This window comes from Colius striatus, chromosome 1 (genome assembly GCF_028858725.1).
Source record: "Colius striatus isolate bColStr4 chromosome 1, bColStr4.1.hap1, whole genome shotgun sequence".
In the NCBI taxonomy this organism is placed as follows: domain Eukaryota; kingdom Metazoa; phylum Chordata; class Aves; order Coliiformes; family Coliidae; genus Colius; species Colius striatus.
In genome coordinates, this window is record NC_084759.1 from 43,323,287 (window position 1) to 43,342,599 (window position 19,313).

At 37.7% G+C, this 19,313-nt stretch overlaps 1 long non-coding RNA gene across 2 annotated transcripts; it reads left to right on the top strand.

Moving 5' to 3' along the window:
• Positions 1-10: 10 nt before the first annotated feature.
• Positions 11-18,890, top strand: LOC133625362 (uncharacterized). 2 transcript variants are annotated; one of them, XR_009818689.1, is made up of 4 exons: positions 11-331; positions 3,180-3,363; positions 9,888-9,954; positions 18,351-18,890. It is a non-coding gene; the product is annotated as an uncharacterized LOC133625362 (long non-coding RNA). The 2 variants fall into 2 exon arrangements; XR_009818690.1 differs by lacking the exon at positions 9,888-9,954.
• The last annotated feature ends 423 nt before the right edge of the window (positions 18,891-19,313 follow it).

Below are 19,313 nucleotides of genomic sequence, written 5' to 3' on the forward strand. Positions count from 1 at the left end.
GGCCCAGCCGGGCACCAGCACCTGCCGCGCCGGGCGGAGGGGCTGCAGGTGCTCCCCCAGAGCCGTGCTTGTCGGAGGGTCTTCGCCCGGATCTGTTCCGGCGTCCTATTGAGAGCCCTTGTCTGCCCGTCTGTCTGATTTTGTTTCGGTGGTTTGCGGTATATGGAAAGGGCGCAGAAACTCATGGGTTTTTTTCGAGAACAGCCCTTGCAGCCTTTTTGCATCGCCATAAGGCCCCGCACCAGAAAATGATGGGTGTGATGAAATACAAGAAGTCAAGTACCGCCAACTGTGGTAGCTGAGCCCTGATGTGGTAACGCCCTGCACTCTGGTACTTTGCCTTCTAATGCTATCTAGGCAGGATCTTTTCCAAGAGCAATAGCCTCTCTTACTTAACACAAGAGTTCACTAAATCTAGTTGCCAGATTAGGCCAAGATTTCCTGTAAGTTGTCATCACTGGCTCCTGGACACCTTATTTGCTTTTAGAGGATAAGGGTGGTATGGGAACAGGCACTCTTACAGTATTATATTTCCTCCTTTCACCCAAATTACTTTCTTATCTTCATGTCTCTTACGTTCAAATTGCTTTTTATCTGTTAGAATGGTAGCCCTGCAGTTTTGCTACGCTTTCTGCTGCTCTACTCTGATGAGAACTGAAGGTGTACAGACCAGAGTACACATTATATATTTAAAAAAGACTGCAAATATGTCTTGAATTGCAGTCTGCAGAAAACTGTCACCCAAAGAAGGTACATGTTGGTATATTTTCTTCTTTTTTTCTTCAACCTTCCAATTGAGTGCCTTAAAGCCTGGAATTCTGCTGATTCTGGATACAGCTAAACTGTTCTGCAAACAATTTTTCTCAATGTAACAGCAGATCTAAGCAACTGCTGTTTTCTTAAGCCTATATATTACTCACTGGTGCTTAAGCATTCAAGCCAAATTTCAGTTACTTTTTTTTTTACAGAAAACTAGAGATGTCAAAACCAGTAAATTCATGCAATTTTTCCTCAAAGGTAGCTGTCTAGGTAGCAGAATGCCAGATTAGTGCTGTCACTGAAGGAAAAAGCTGCTACAGTTAGAAGCATCAGAGACCATCCAAGAAGTATTTAAAATACCAACTACCTAAACAGCTTTCAGTTATAATTCTTATACTGTAGTGAGTAGGGAAAGAAAGGAAAAGAAGAAAAAAAAAAAAAGAAACAAGAAAATAATCCATCAGTGCTAAAAGTAGTCACAGGAAAATGAGCATCATACCTTATGGTGCTAACCACCACCAAATTGCATTAGTAAAAAAAAATTCTTTCAATTTGTATTAACTGAAATCCTTCCTATGGGCAAGAATCAGGAATAAACAAGCTCTGAACCTTTTAGCTGAGTTTAGAATTTTATTGTAAGCTGCTACTTCATATCCATTTTTCTTCTATCTTCTGGTGTAACATTGGCAGTTATATGTCAGAATTACTCTTCTTCACTAATGCTGTTGTAGCCATCTTAAAGCGGGTTCCATAAAAGCCAAGTGCTGGCAAACTTAGGAAAGTGATGCAATTTATTGCAATTCTTGCACATTGCTTCAAACTCTAGAATTTGTCTGGGCTTGTGTTGTATGGAGCCACACACAGTGTGGTAAGCATTCTTTTTTTGCAAGCTGTGACTGCTATTCCACATCTCCCTCTCAAGTCTTTTTGCTTTTGAGGGGAGTCTTGCTTAGTGTCCGTGCTGCAGAGTCTTACCTTCAATAAGCCTGTGATGAGCAATAGTGGTTTTTTTCAGTATAACTAGGATTTGCCAAGCAAGAATAACTCTGGACTCTCTAATAGTCCTCCTCCAAGCCACCTTCACTGGAAACACAAAGTAGTCTCCAACTTGTAAGGCTGTTAGTGGCACCAGCTGGGAGCTGGATATTCAGTCCTCATTCACGGCCACATTACATATTTGGTCCTCAAAGGAAGTCACCTTTTTTTTCTTTTTAACATGACTGTGCTACTCATATTTCATATTCTTTCTCTGAGGCTGATTCTGAGCAACAATAGCAGTACAGTGCCATGTATGAACATTCAGGAGTACTAGCCTTATGCTAGGTCCAATATCAACTGTACTCCTGTAAGAAGCATAAAATTATTATGGGTTGAATTCTTTTGTTTGTTTGCTTGTTGATATTTTTTTTGGAGTGGTAGTTTGATGTCTTCTTTGGTTTCTTTTCTTCAAGTAGTTTTGGAGCATAGTTTTTGAGACTGTCTGCACCAGACCAGCCTTTCAGTTTACGTAGCTGCAGAGTTTTTGATCTAGCCGTACATGTTTGAAAGATGGATTTGTTATACCATCAAAGTCAACTGAAAGCTACTATCAAGTGCTTTGCAACCAGAATGTGCTTTATGTCTGACAATACTCATCTCTCTTCCTGTTTGCTAACATCTGCTTGCTGTTACAGAATGAAGTGCTTTGCCAGCCAGCCTCTCCCTTTTACTTTAAGGTGGGGTTTTCAGCAGTTGCATTCATTCGCTTGGCACCGCACCTATGTAAAAAAGTTTTAGCAAATCAAATTGTTCAGAAGTCACCCAGAATCAGAGTCTGACAGTCTGACTCGCTCAACATTGTGAAAATGTGAGTTTCAGCACAGCAGAACAAGAATTTCCACCAGGTAATTTGAAGGCTCCCATATGCTGCGTGACTGGAAGTAAAAGAGAAGGTTCCATGATTTCATCACCTAACCCTTCTAACTTTTTCACTTGTATTTCCAGGCTTTGTTTTTTTTAAGCTTTCAAAATATGATTCAAACCCATATAGGTTTTGTGGTTTTTTTTTTTCACAAGCAAGCAGGAAGTCTGGAATAAGATAACTTCAAAACATGTAAACTGGACAGTTTACATATCAAGTTGTACTTTATAATAGCCAGGGAGTTATGAAACACAGAATTTGGTACCTCTGCAATAAAACTTGCAATTAACTTCAATCAAGTGACGTTAAGAGTTCTTCTTTCACCTGAAGCAACTAGCTCTTTCCATCACATTTTCTCCACCGATACGGCTTAAACCAGTGTCCTGGTTTTGTCTGGGACGGAATTAATTTTCTTTCTAGTAGCTGGTACAGGGCTGTGTTCTGGATTTAGAATGAGAATAATGTTGATAACGTGCCTATGTTTTGGTTATTGCTAATTATCATTTACCTTGAGTTACAGATTTTTCAATTTACCAGACTCTGCTGGCAAGGAGGTGCACAAGAAGCTGGGAGGTGGCACGATCAGGACAGCTGACCCCAAGTAGCCAAATGGATATTTCATACCATAGAACATCATGCCCAGTATGGAGACTGGAAGGAGTTGGCTGAGAGGAGGGGATCAATGCTCAGGCATTGGTCATCAGGTAGTGAGCAATTGCATTAGGCAATTAGTTTTTTCTTAGATTTTAATCTCTTTTTTGTTATATTCCTTTATATTATAATAATTGTAGCAGGAAAATAATACTATTATTGTTTTTTGCTTCATTTTAGTTAGCAAATTGTCTTTATCTAAACCAACAAGTTTTACTATTTGTTTTTCTTCTGATTCTCTTCCCCATCCCACTGGGAGGAGTTGGAATGAACAACTGGCTGTGTGTGGTGCTTAGTTGCTAGCTGGGGTTAAACCATGACAGCCAGTAATAATGACAGGAGGGGAGGGCTGGAGGGTAATAATCTCTTGATTGCTAAGCTTCTGTCACTGTCAAGATGTGTTGTGACGCTGATAATAGGATTAGGTAAAAGAACCATTTTTCACCACATAGTTCCAACAAACACAGAGTCTTTTTAATCATTTTTACTCCATAATACACATCTAAATTTTAAGTTGCTGGCACTTATTCTGAGTCTTCATTATTGAGGGCCAGGAAGGGGATGTGACACAGGGACACCACACTAAAACTACAACACTTTGCAACATAATTCTTTTTCAGTGTTGTGGGTTTTTTTCTGTTGTTAAGAGTTCTTTAACAATAAGAAGCATAGGATAGACACTATACTGCCTCCACATTAGAGGCAAGGCCCTATTCTCCGTTCCTACAATGGAGATGCTTGTTGCTCCCTATCCAATTGCTTTCCAGGTCAAATAACAACACCAACTTACCTTTACTCACATTTAGTTTCTATATACAGCACAAACAAACACAAAGCTCACATTTTAAATATAATTGAAAAACAAGTCATTCAGCTCTCCAAATTTATTTCCTTTGTCACGTTGTCTTGAAACTCAAGTTTTCTCCAGTCTTAATTGCAGAGACATACTAAAGGAAAGCAACAAATAACACTCACCGTTTATTTTCATGTCAGCTGTCACAAATCCCAAAGAGCTTGATAACCAAAAGGTCCCTTTGTGCACTTTCACCCACATTTGTCTTTATACTTTCAATTGAGATAATGTTTAGACTGTAAGTCTACTTTAGAGAAACTTTGTTGTCTTCTCCTTTAAATGCTTTCTTTAAAACTACTTAGTTTATGCCAAAACATTGTGCAAAATAAAAGCTTACAGCTCCAGCATTTGATAATGTCGAACCATATAGATCAGCTCTTAGGATAATCACTTCTTTTAGATGAGGAGATCAACAAAGAAAACATTAATATCTTCTGCTGTAGTGATGTGACTGGCATTAGAATAAATAAAAATAGATACATGTTCAAGTAAATGTGGTATTCATGAGAAACTTCTGCCTTTCAAGATTGTAGCAATTAATTATTTAACAGTACTCCACCAGATTTCCCCTTACATAGAATTATTTGTATAAACCAGCTGTGCATTGCATGAAGACAAACACAGTTGAAGAAATATTACCAGGATGTAATCTTCATTCACCCTGAAGAGCAAGAAAAGTTACACAGAACATTTTAACTAACAGCATTGTAGTGTGGGGAGGTCTTCAAGACCCGCCTGGACATGTTCCTGTGTGACCTTGTCTAGGCGAACCTAGTTCTGCAAGGGGTTGGACTAGATGATCTCTAAAGGTCCCTTCCAACCCCTACCATTCTATAAGTAGGAAAAATTCAAAGCAAGATAAAAGTATTACAAAGCCACAAAGAAGACATATTAGCAATGTTTTGTAACATGTTACTGCTTTGAAGGTGTTACAGAAGTTAAAAAGAGATAGTGTGGTTTGACCTTTAAATCTATATATGCCAGTAAACTTTGAAACCAGACCTTGGACTGAAACTGAACTGAAACTTGGAAACCTCAAGTCCTCTCCAATATAACAGTGGAATAATATTTATTGGATTGTCACACAGGATGAGGGAATAAAATATAGACAAGGATGCAGTTCTATTGAAAAGTCATACCATAGAAACACTGGACTAGAAAAATTCCCTTGGGTCATCAAGATCAGTCTTCTGCCAGAAATGATGCAATATACATGAGAACTATAAATCCCACATCCTTTACAAGGTGTAGAACACCTGAACTCTATTGGAAATGAAATTGGATTGGCAGAAAAAAACCCACTCTAGAAGTTAAACACGCTAATCTGTAAGCAATAATCTTGTTTATCCTAGAAAGAAAAAAATGGGATGGGATTATGTTTCCAATTCTGCTGTGTTTTCACAAAAAAATTGAAAACAAATCCCGTTTTTGAGACTTCCCAGATGGACAAAACAAGTAATTTTTAGATTCAAAATCTAGACTCAGAGAAACATGCCAGGGATGTATTTAGGACAATCATGTTGTCAGTGAAAGCTTTGGAAGTCTAGCTAGGAAGCTGAAGGAATAGTGCTGTGATCACAGGAAGAAAGCAGTCTAGGGTGCAACAGCTTATAAACCCATAAATTATCCATGGACATATTTTTAGTAACTGTTATGTTACTTAAAAGAGTTTTGTTAAGCAACTGTAAATTAAATTAAGCCCTTTCAGACTTTGTGTTATTTTTAAAATGCAGAGTCCTAGGCTTCAGCAAAATTAATAGGTCAGTGAACTTTCTCATCTGTAAGTTCAGACACACAGAGATTTCTTACACATGACTCATCACATTGCATTTACTCAGCTCAGAGGTTTATACATATACCTGTTGCTGCACCAGCAACATTATTCACTGTGAGATTTTTTTTTTCCCTGCAGACTTATAATTACTAAGGGCTGCTACATTTGTCAGTTCACAGACACATCATCTGCTGTGTTCAGATTATCAAGATCTCTTCCTTTGTTTGGAAAATTAGGGTAAAATAAACCAACCTGTGGGTATTCTCATAGCCACTGTGGTACAAGATCTCTCAAATGATGTCTGGAAAGCCTCTGCAAAGTCCCTTTCTCTGTGCAAGAGGTGCAACACACTACTTCCTTGCATCTTTTGGTTTCTATTTCTTTGTCTGTGACATGGAATGTAATTGCACCACTCCTTATTAACCTTCCTTGCTAGCCTTTGTACAGAGCAAACAGGATGCAAAACCTCCCTGATAAGACTGCTGTCACACTTGAGAACACATTAACTTTAGAGCCTACACTTGGAAAGTGTCTTATTTCTCCATCTTAGGCCCACTCAAGAAAAAAAATCCTTTCCATTGGGAAGTAAGTCCTGGGTAACACAGCTGAATTGACCTATGTGACTTATTAGGCCCAGTCAAGGGACAAAGTACTGATGTTTGTAAAATGATTCAGAACCCAACAAACAGAGAAGAAAATTGCCAGGATTCTCCATCAGACTTAAGGAAAGCGTGGACTTCAGTTACCTCAGCATATCTTAGATTACAAGCTCTGTCACAAATATAAAATGAGATCACTGAAGACTAGACTATGAAACTACAAAGATATATGCAGGAGTCAAGTGAAATTTGTATGAGAGTTAAAAACACAAACAGAAACACCTTTACAAAAAGTAGAGCATATAGTGTGAGAAGGAGCAGACCTTAGCACCATTGTGCATTTGAACAGAGCTGCTGTATTTGGGAGATCAAAAAACCACATAGAAGAAATTTAAACAATGCCATAAAAAACCACATGTACCTGCTTAGAACATATTGAAATCCTCTTTGGACCAGAGTTGTAGCTAAATAGCAAAAATTAAGTGGCTTGTTCCAGAGATAGCTATAGCCAGTGACTGAAATGGTATTCTGAATATGAAAGGACCACATGCTTCATTCTCATAGGTGTTTCAATGTGTCTTTTCAAATGTCATTTAAAGTTTTAAGATGAAGAATGATTATGGAAGCAGACAGGTAACATGATCAACCTTTGGAAAGATTAACCTTAGTTTGGATGTCTGAGAACCAAATACAAGTTCTTGAGAAAGAAGTTAGACCAATTACAACCTACTAGACAGTCCTTGATTTTGCTTTCCCTTTTAAAATAGTTTCTCTTGTAGAGGGAGGAACACCTGAAGACAGAAAAATCAAGAAGCCTACCAAGAGAGGGGTGACACAGGAAAGGAAAAGATAGAATACCTGCAAATGGATAAAAGTCACAAGGAATAAATGTTAGTACAGTAAACAGAGCTATAGCAAACAAGAAAAAGTAAGGTCACACCAGAGCATGATGGTATACATACACATACATTCAAAGAAATGTCTGCTTTCATCGCCATTTCTTTGTTATGACTCAAATGCCACTGAGCCACCTACGTAGTTATTTTCTTGGTGTACTTACATTACCTTGAAGCAGGCAGGCACTTTTAATTCCATTAACACTTAAGACAGATGTTAGGAAGATCTCCAAGACTAAGCTTTATAAAATCATAGGGATGAGACACAATAAGAACTCTAAAAGCCTTGGCTCAAAATTAAAAGGTTTTTGTTTTATTTTTCCCCTAAAACTGTCATAATACTTAAAGTTCTTTTAAAAAAGAACTAGAACTAGATTTGTGCTTGTGTCATAAGTACAAACAGGACGACAACAGTAATCGATCTATAATTATTTTAGTGTCACTCTTGAGGTAATAGAAGGGACTGCAGTGCTAGAAAACCAAAGATGAAATAGCATCAGTTATGCTCTTATATAAAAGTAGGTCTCATTAAATAGATCTTTTTGTCTTTGACAGAACTACAGCTATAGGCTTTCAGATTATTGCTACGGAATATTCCAACTCAGACATAGAGACAATAAATAAGTTATTAACTACCTGATAAACAAGTATTCTGAAGATATATCAGTATGGGATTTATCCTTTAATAGAATTCACTTCTGCCACAAAGAACATTTCTACCATTAACCAGATTCCAGTTCTACCCTTATACTATACAGTACCTCAAAAGTTAGTACTGTACAAAAAAAACCTCACCAAACCCAAAACACACAACCAAAAAACCTCTCATGAATCTACATAATGTTTTCATTTTTATAACCAAGCTACTTATTAGGAATTTTTTTCCCCAAAAGAATATGCTTTTTAATAGTAATTAAAACAAAAAAATTACCTCTATTGCACTTTTTTTCTTCAAAGAGAAACAAGACCACAAATAGCATAGTTGTGATAGCTTCCAGCCCTGTGCAAGTACTACACAGGCTTTACTTTACAAACTAACAAAGCATTATTCAGTTCAAGCAGACAAAAGCCTACTGCCAGCTTTCAGTTTACACACTATCTCTCACCTTCTTTTCCTTCCCCTTCTCACCCCCAATTACATCACTCTCTGTGACCTTGGACTGCCTTTAAGGTTATCAACTGGAAATCATATACCTTAGCCAATTCACAGCTGTGTACTATTTTTTTCACAAAGTGAGGCAGGCTATTTTCCTAAGCTTTTAAAGATTCCATTTTCTACTACCATAACATCTAAGCACAGTTTTTTATCAAAAAGGACTTAATGTAATCCTTGATTACAGAATGGTGAAGTAATACTATATATACACCATGTTATTGAGTTACATCTATTCCTCCTGCTCTACTATTCCACTTAGTAGAAATACTCCTCACTGAGTTTAAAGTGCTAGAAAAACGTTTGAGTACCTACCAGCAAGATAGAAATATCCTTCAGGTGTTTAGCTGGAATGTGGAATGTATCTGACCCTATCTGTTTTATCTGTCCCAAAAGGCAGTGAAGATGTGCAAGTTCTTTTAATATAGAATATTTGTCAATATATCAGAAATAATACTCATTTATATATCTTATATGCTTCTTCTATGAAGACATTGAATAAGTATTTAGAAAAAAAACCATTGATCAGCATGTATCAGTATGGGCAACTATAAGCTCAATCAAAAAAATGAAATAGTATTTTCTATAGAATAGAATATAGAATATTCTATAGAATAGAATGTTTTCTATAGAATAGTTTTTAAAATAGTAACTTATAAAGTAACAACTGTGTAAACTACATTAAAATGTTTATTTTATTAATGCATTTGGGAATCAAAGCTGGTAACTTCTCAAATACTCAGTGAAAAAGTGCTTACTAAATCACATTCTTATTACATAAATTTAGTGCTAATAGTCTGTGTTGTAGAAATCATTAGGCATCAGGTGAAGGAGCAGCCCCGCTTTTTAAGTTGAAAATTATCTATTTGAGTTACATCTGTATCTGGTTATATACCCTATATTTTTATAGTCTACAGAGAAAAAAGTAGAATGAATTTGTATGTCATAAGGTTTAATATTGATATATTTGTTTTCTCTCTTTTTTAACAAACTTCATAATTTATGGATTGAGTAGCAAGTAGCTATAGAGTAGATGGATTATTAGCCAATTAGTTTCATTTTAATTTTTCAGTGCTCTCTATTTTTAAAACTGGAGTAGCACATTTACTGTCTAAAGAAAACCAAACCAAAGAACAGAAATTCAAGAATGATATTCGGTGAAGTTTTACCCCAAATGAATCATTAACATTGTGAATGCTGTGTCCTTATGTCTGTATAAAGCCATACAGATACAAGTGTTTGAAGCAATATACAAAATAAGTAGTTATATACAAATGGACTACCTCAATTCCTTTCTTCCAGAGCCACTTAGAGGTGATGTGGGACGAGGAGTATTTGCAAGACAGTACTCAGAAACAATCTGGAAGTGGTATGAGTAACTGTTGAATTTAGGATAACCTGATAATCCTCTTAGCATCTCCTTCCATTTTCAACAGTTATTGGAATAATGATTTTAAAGCAATGAAGCATAATGTAGTTTTAGTTAGCAACATTTTCATGAAAATTTAAGGTATTTCCTGCTCACAACATTCACATTCGGAATAAGCCGGAAGATGACTTTCAGGAGGCTCGGACATCCCTTTTTTCTATAGTAGCTAGCAACAGGACAATGGGTAATGGGATGAAGCTGGAACACAAAAAGTTCCACTTAAACATAAGAAAAAACTATTTCACCGTGAGGATGAGGGAGCACTGGCACAGGCTGCCCAGAGGGGTTGTGGAGTCTCCTTCTTTGGAGGTCTTCAAGACCTGCCGGGACATGTTCCTATGTGACCTGATCTAGGTGAACCTGCTTCTGCAGGGGGGTTGAACTAGATGATCTCTAAAGGTCTCTTCCAACCCCTACCATTCTATGATTGTATGACTTACAACCCCGTCTCTAGGGTAGTCTTTCTTGTCATAAAAAGGGAAGGCTCATTTTATTTAATTTTAGTCATCTCAATTTAGGCATCTCAGACTAATCCGGCTTGAAATTTAACAAAGTCCATAACATATCTCATACTATCATTAACAGCTAATAATCAACTTCCTCCAAATTCCCTCATTTTTACCACTTAAGTTTGTATTAACTGTGTTGCCTGAACTAGACAATCTCTTTACATAGTAAATGAAAAGAGACAGGTATCTCCAAAGAGCAATTCATCCTGCCTGTTTTAGGCATCTGTTTTTATGGTGGACTGAATTGCCCTCCAGAGGTGCCCACCATATTTTAATTAGAGCTTGAAACAGATAAATAGTACATAAAAGCTTTAGACATCTTTTAATCAGGTAATTACGATGCTTTTCCAGTTTTCACTCATGTTGATTCATATACTCATAGAATGGTAGGAGTTGGAAGGGACCTTTAGAGATCATCTAGTTCAAGACCCCTGCAGAAGCAGGGTCACCTAGATCAGGTCGCATAGGTGTTCCAGCTTCTTTCCATTACCCTTTGTCGTGACAATAGAAATAAAGTGATGCCCCAACCTCCTGACACCCACCCTTTAGATATTTATAAATGTTAATAAGATCTCCCCTCAATCTCCTCTTATGTTTAAATGAAACTGTTTGTGTTCCAGCTTCTTTCTATTACCCTTTGTCATGTCATTAGAAATAAAGTGATGCCCCAACCTCCTGACACCCACCCTTTAGATATTTGCAAATATTAATAAGATTCCCCCTCAGTCTTCCATTTTCTAGACTAAACAGCCCCAGTTCCCGCAGCCTTTCCTCATATGAAAGATGTTCCATTCCTCTCATCATCTTGGTGACCATGTGCTCGACTCTCTCCAGCACTTCCCTGTCACTCTTGAGCTGAGGAGCCCAGAACTGGACACAGTACTCCAGATGAGGCCTCACCAGGGCAGAGTAGAGAGGGAGGGGAACCTCCTTCGAGCTGCTGGCCACACTCATCTTGATGCATCCCAGGATGCCATTGGCCTTCTTGGCCACGAGGGCACATTGCTGGCTCATGTTTAGCTTATTATCAATCAGGACTCCCAGGTCTCTGTCTGCGGAGCTGCTCTTTTTCCATGCAAAGTGGCAAAATATGAAAGCAGATATGGCTTATGGTGCAAGTCTTTCTAGAATGGGGGGATGGAGCTTTTCTTTTAAATTATTTCTTCTATTAAAAGGCCCTTTACTTTGATTATAGGTGAGCGTTGAATGCAATTTACCTTTGGCTATAGTTCTGTTCTGTTGTAAGAACAAGTAAAATCAGAATACAGTAACTCTTTTCGTCCTTAAACTCTTACTCAATCATTTCACTAAACATCTTCTAGCAAGCCCTACCTACCAAGTTTTATTTCAAAGTTGAAGAATCTAACCAGCTACTGTAATTTATTTTCCTCATCAGTTCACCTTTAGCTTAAATCATAACCCACTGTAGTCCTCAGATCTTAATTATTAGAAAGCTCCTAGCTGCAGCTCATGTTATTAATTTTCCATTGTACTTAAACCATTTTTTTCATATGTAGGAACTGTTTTTGACTGCTGCTATAAGTTGCTGAGTCAGATGATCACTTGTCTCAGTTTTAGGAAGTTGTGCAACAAATTTTCTTTGCTTAAAAATTTATAATTTTGATATAACTTTTTAACCTCATGAATTTCTGGCATTTTACTTCTGTTATGTTCTGAGAAAAATAGAAAAATGTGACTTAATTTATTCTTGCGTGAATCTCAGTTAACATACTTATGCTGAGGCTGTAGGCCATTTAGACCCATGCAATTATACAGATACATGTGAAGATAAGATGATCCCTTTCATAGAATCATAGAATGGTAGGGTTGGAAGCGACTTTTAGAGATCATTGAGTCCAACCCCCCTGTAGAAGAACATTCACCTAGATCAGGTCACATAGGAACATGTCCAGGTGGGTCTTGAAGACTCTCATGGAGCAGACTTTTCCCTCATTAAAGAACAGCCCAGGAATAGATTTTAAAACTTCAAGTCCTTTTTTGTTTTAATTAGGAACAGTTCTGGATAAAAATGACAATGAAGCTGCTAAGGCTATTTGCCTTTGTAGAAATGCAATGAGGAAAAATTTAAGTTTCAGAAGTTTGCTTTATTAGAATAAAATTGAACTGAATTATGGGCATGCTGGTAAATAAGAGCTAGTTTACTAGCAGAAGGACTCTAGTTACCATTTAAAAATCTTGATGTCTAATAAGGAAAGCTATATTTTTATGAAGTTGGAATGTCTTGGATGCCTAGTAATTTGTTTTTGAAAGCACCCAAGTTCAAAGTTAAGTTGTATTAGTAACTTGGCTGTAGCAAATTGGTAATAGAAGCTAATATAAACTCAGTTTAAATGAGTGTAGCTAATAGTAGATAATATAATATTTTAGAAATGCTTTGGAAATCAGTATGTTGGGTAGTTTAGAAAACTTAAAAAGTATGAAGAGAAAACAGGCTGCCCAGGGAGTTTGTGGAGTCTCCTTCTCTGGAGGTCTTCAAAATCTACCTGAATGTGTTCCTGTGCAACCTCATGTAGGTGGACCTGCTTCAGCAGGAGGGTTGGACTATATGATCTCTAAAGGTCCCTTCCAACCCCTACCATTCTGTGATTCTATCATTCTTTGAAGATTCCCCATGATTTTTAAAAAACATGAAGCTATGCTTTCTGTCAGGTCATTTTAGAGGTAAAAAGCAACAAGACTGGAGCTCTGATTCTAGTAATTAAACAAATTTAACTTTGTTTCTTGATTTCTGCCAAATTAAACCTGTAACTTCTTTTAGTAAGCCTAAAGAAACTAGCCCAGGATGAATGCAGCAAAAGAAACAAGTGGTGACTGAGCCCTCTCTAGTCAAAATCTGAACTGACAGCTAAAATTTTAGAGCTTTAAATATTGGTTCTGAGATGAGATGGATCAGCCAATACTACACTTTGTAAGGGTACATCACAGGAAGTCTCATGAGAAAATACTCCATTTTCTTATTTGACTTCCTTTCTGCTATACCAATAGCACTAAGGCAATCCAAACTCTGGAATGTGGGGACATGACCCAACATCTGAGTCCAGCTACAAACTCCAACTGCATTCCAGCTTCATGTCAGATGGAGAGCAAGCCTTCATCACCCTCTCTTTCCCACTCCTGTTTATTTATAAAAGCTTAGGGATCAGGAAGTGACATATTTGTATATCTACCATACAGCACTCACAAACGCTGCCATGAGAGAACTTTTTTAGAAACCAGGAAAACATGCCTTGCGACATAATTTATCAGGAGATGATAGGAAACAAGGACATTCAGAAAGACACAATAATTAAGAAGAGAGAGAGAAATGAATTAGTAAAATTTTAAGAATATTAGCAGATTAAAGAGAGGTCAGTCTGATAGAATCAACTAAATAAATGAATTGCAAAATAGATTAGCTCAGATGCTTTGGGCAAAATCTAAGGCAGTTTTGTTAAAAAACAAACCTAAGAACCAAAGATTGATGGTGATGAAAAGAATGGAAAATTTTTTTAGGACTGCTGAACTTGAAACTACTTCATCTGACTGTTTGGTTTACTTATACAGAAGAAATATAGATATTTGTATTTTTTTCTGACTCTGCTCTCTGCTTGGCAGATTGCAATTAATTCTGTAAGACTGAACAGTAGTTTCACTACTGTTCAGCCAGTACATGGGAACACTTTAGAGTCCATATTTTTCCAAACTAATTTTAGGCAAATAACCAAAGATCTAATGTCAGGAATGTAGTTGTCTTTGATTTTAAACAGTCAATGGTTGACTCAGATGATAGGTGGGCTCGTTTGCCATCTGGAGGTGCTATTGAGAGTACATGAGGATATTTATGAGACAAGAATACATGAGTTTTCTCTCTTCCCCCATGGCTTTAAATAGAGACTATGATGATCAAAATTGTAAGTCTAGTATTAAACAAAGTAAATTCACAGACTGTTTCTGGTATCATACAAACCACAAGATCTTCAGATTTCAACAGCAGAAAGACAAAATTATAGTCTGATAAGAGAGGCTGCCTTTCAATTGATATCACAACAACAGTCATCTTTCTGGAGTATTTCCTATGAAAGAAGGTTTCCTCCTGTCTTTACAATCAGAGTTTGAGTGATGAGGAAATCTGCATGATTAGTCTTTTTTTCCCAAGCAAATATACACATGGCAAATTCATACTGAAACACACAATAATTATTGCATCTGGATACACCTTTTCAGAGCTTATATAAACGGGATTCAGTTACATCACTAAAGAGTCCTATGATGTGGACTCTGTAGTCCCAGATAGAGGTGTAAGGACCAGATTCTCCTCAGCATTATTTCTTTGCACCTAATGCTCCATTTGGAGAGGAAGGAATGAGTTAATCAAACTCTGTCCCTTTTGTAAGAAACGTGAAAGGAAACAGCAAAATTATAAAACGATGAATGTATCCAGTTCATAAAATATTCTCCAAGATTTTGTTGTGGTTTCAGCTTTAATCTTAATTTAGATGTTTTAAGTGAAAGCTTGAGATGCTACTGGCACAAGATCTGACTGGAGACCTCTTCTTTGCAAAAGTACTGAAAGAACTGACAGCTTTTGCTAGGAATGAAATTATCTGTCTCTGTTCTCATGGCAGAAATATTACTCAAGCATGACTGATAAGTGTCATTTGAGATGCCCTGGAGAATTAGAATGTCTTTGATATTCTATACAGGGGAACAGAAAGTTATGACAAAAGTGCTGTGTGAGACTTGCACCTTTACTGGCAGCTGGAAACAGTGAGGTACTCTTGGTGCCTTTGTTTAGGCAACTGAATCAGGCCCATATTGACCACTGAAATGAATACACATTGAGAACAGATCTCAGATCCCTGGGCTGACATGGCAGATTTCTGTCATAAGAAGAAACAATGTCTTGAAATGCTTTCTGGACCCATCAGATCATTCAGAATATGTTAGACGTGTGGAAGCAGAGTGGCTGGCATTGGGATAACTATGCTTCAAGTTGTTCTCCCTGTGATTATCATCCCAAAGATGATAACAAACTGTGAGATAAGAGTCCTTGGTAATGTAATTGGTCTTATGAACTTGTGTATTCTGCAGGCTTCTCCGTAGTTGAGAAAAAAAAAAAACTATTTACCTATGAAGTCCTGGAGCAGACAATCATAATGGATTTTGGTCTGTTAAAAACCAAAAGGTTAGACTATTTGGATACTAATGACATTTCTTTGTGGGTAATTCCTTTTTCTAGTCCCATGCAAATTAAACATGCATTTTCTGAGACTGCCTGGGGCTATCCGAAACGAGTCACCTCAGCACTGTTCAGTGGTGGGATTTAACAGTCTGAAAGCAGTTTACTTGCTGTCTTCATTCCACTTAGCAGGCTGAAAAGGTCAATCTGATAATTTTACCACAGCTCTAATTGTGCAACAGCTGTCCAGGAGTGTAGAGAAGAAACGGAAGCAGTGACTTCTCATTCCATATTGCCACAAAACCCCAGGCTGAGTTTGGTCACGTGGATGCATGCTCCGATTCTACTTTGTGTGCTGAGTCAGGATGCTCCTTGGCAAGCCATGCATCTTGCAACTGCTCCAAGCCAACTGTTCCTGACTTGGCAATCGTCTGCATTGCCCTCTAACCCAGACAAACACCAGGAAGCCTAGTTCAGGGTAAAGTTCAAACCATCCCACTAGACTTTCTGATTCTACTCGTATCTGGAGGGAGATATCTCTGAAAAATTTGAACAGCACATAACTGAGCTCTTGATGAAAGAAATTTTTGTGTTTACATCCTCATTGCTTCTTTGACTGTTGGTCAAGAGAGGTTCTCCTCCCCCTCTACTCTTCCCTTGTGAGACCACATCTGGAATACTGTGTCCAGTTCTGGCCCCCTCAGTTCAAGAAGGACAGGGAGCTGCTGGAGGTAGTTCAGTGCAGGGCCACAAAGATGATGGAGTGGAGCATCTCCCTTATGATGAAAGGCTGAGGGAGCTGGGGCTCTTTAGCTTGGAGAAGGGGAGGCTGAGGGGTGACCTCATTAATATTTACAAATATGTAAAAGGTGAGTGTCAGGAGGATGGAGCCAGGCTCTTCTCAATTATGTCCAGTGATAGGACAATGGGTATATGCTCCCTTCCAGCCCCTGAGATTCTGTGATTCTGTGTGAAGGCTGCAACATAGCCTTAGAAACCTTTGACACACTGTTCTGTCCACAGCTGAGATAGAAAACAGTGCATATTATCCCAGAAGGCTAAGGGAGAAGGGCATATTTGTGAATCGAGCTGTTCACATGGGAGAATATTTGCTGAAGGAACGTTTAGCCATTATATGGCAACAAAATATGTAAAACATTATTTACAGAAGATGCAAACTCTCAGCAAAATGACCGCTCCCTTTCCTTACATGTCCAACTGCAATTAGAACAATAATGACCAGATTAATAGGTGATATTAGGACTGCTACTGGGTAATGGGATGAAGCTGGAACGCAAAAAGTTCCACTTAAACATAAGAAAAAATTATTTCACTGTGAGTGTGAAGGAGCAGTGGCACAGGCTGCCCAGAGGGGTTGTGGAGTCTCCTTCCTTGGAGGTCTTCAAGACCCGCCTGGACATGTTGCTATGCGACCTGATCTAGGTGAACCTGCTTCTGCAGGGGGGTTGGACTAGATGATCTCTAAAGGTCTCTTCCAACCCTACCATTCTATGATTCTATGATTCTATTGGGCACTCAGTTGCACATACAATTGGAGACTGCTGTCAGAATATGGGGGCATTTCAAACAGAAGGGCAAGAAATGGTTTGCACTCTACACGCAACATTAAGAGCAGCAAGACTGTAGGAAACTGCTGGGAGCAAATAGCTATTTCTTCACTAAGAATGTCAGTAGGAAACAACAGAGCAGTTGATGGCAGTGTCTGTGAGAGCAAACACCTTTCGAGACCAGTCTTTGTGGTTCCATTCGGAGACTGATCCTACACTTTAATATTTTATTCAGAGGATATTAGTAGATTATGAGTTGAAGCCTGGAAGATGGCTCTTCTTTCTGCAGTGAGGATTCAAATGTTGACTCACTACTTCTGATCTGGTTTGAACTCCAGAAATCAAATAACTTTTCAAGGACTTATACAAGTCATTATTTTTTATTAAATTAAAAAAAAACCCAAAACCAAAAAGAATGTGTGCATGATCAAAAAAGACAATGCAAGTGTCCTACAGGCTGAGAAGATAAACATTTAGGACAAGTTTCCTAGGGTGGCAAGTTCTTTGGAGTTTGCCCTTTTCTTGTTTCCCTTTGGGATTCATTAACTCACTGCTGCTGAACCTATCTCCCTCATCACTGGATTCCCTGGTAACACCTCCCAGAAAGACAAATGAGCAACCACTGCCACTTTTTTTGAAGACAAAGGTTGTATTTTTAAAATGTCTCTACATCTTTTTTCCCTAACATAACTGTCAGGTAGATTTCACATTCTGTTATGGCTATTACTTTTTTTTTTCCCCTGTGAAAGTGACATCTTTTAACCACAGAAAAATCTCAGCTTTTGCTCTTATAAGAAGATGGGGAAAAGAATGTTATGCTGAAGACTGTATTAGATTTAAAACTAGGGAAGATGATGGAATACATATTATGGGGTAATTCACGTTAACTCATTACTCAATTGTTTTTCTGAATAAATGTAATTTAATGATATCTTGAGAGTAAATCAAATGCAAAATATAATATTTTTTTTAAGTGAACTGAAGCAAATATATTTTCCTGTATAATTTTAATTTACTGTGTTTGTGAGAGAAGAATGCTTTTATCTCACATGTATCTATCTGTTGGCTTTCTGATTACAGGCTTTAGGAAAGTATTTGCCCTGGAAAGAAGAGACAAGTATTCAGCCACCATCTGGAAACAAACTGTAATGAGGCACCTTCTCTATTTAAAAAAAAAAAGTAAAATTAGGACACAGGAGTGACAATTGAACCCAACAAGTGAGAACTGTGCATGAGAAAGGACTGCAGGATGAGATGTGGAGACATTTGTCCAATGTAGAGGATTTTGACCTGTGACACTCAGACTTCTGAAGACTGCAAAATCCTTCTAAAGAATGAAAAAAATAGGTAATTAAGAAAAGCAAGATGATTATTTGTCAGTGAGCTTGAATTGTTCTATGTGCTACTGAAAAATGACTAAGCTTCCAAAAGTAGAGCAGATTGAAAACCACATCTCTAGCATGCTAGCTGATCCTTGTGGCATCATTTGAACTGATACTCTCATTGGTATAGCTGTATTCACTTACAAGGTCATCTTTTGCCTGTGAAGCCCTTTTATGAACTAGAATACTTTGAGTTTATTTCAGGTAGGACTGCTAGTTTCAAATTATTTTTTTTTTTTAAGACAAGCATTTAAGTAAAATCTAAGAAATTTTTCACTTTAACTCTTAACCAAATATTTTTTGAAGCCTTTATAAGATTTTGAAAACTTTGTACAAACATAGGCACTAAATTGCCTGTGTTCTTGTACATCTGTGGTGAAAAAGAGCACCATGAGTGATCTTGAGCGTGCTACTTAAATGTTATCTCAGCCACCGTCTCTGTGTCAGATTACCTCCATTCAAGACATGTCTGCTCATCAAAGGGCCAGCACTAAACAGTGCAGATTTGAGGTGGTTAATGCTATTTGCCCTTGGATTCCTGTCCCTTTATGTAGATTAATGGTATGGGCCAAGTTATTGTTTAAATATATTTATTTAAAAGCTGTTAACAGGAGTGTTAAACACTGTTCTGTTAGTGACCAGGCCAAATACATTATGAGTA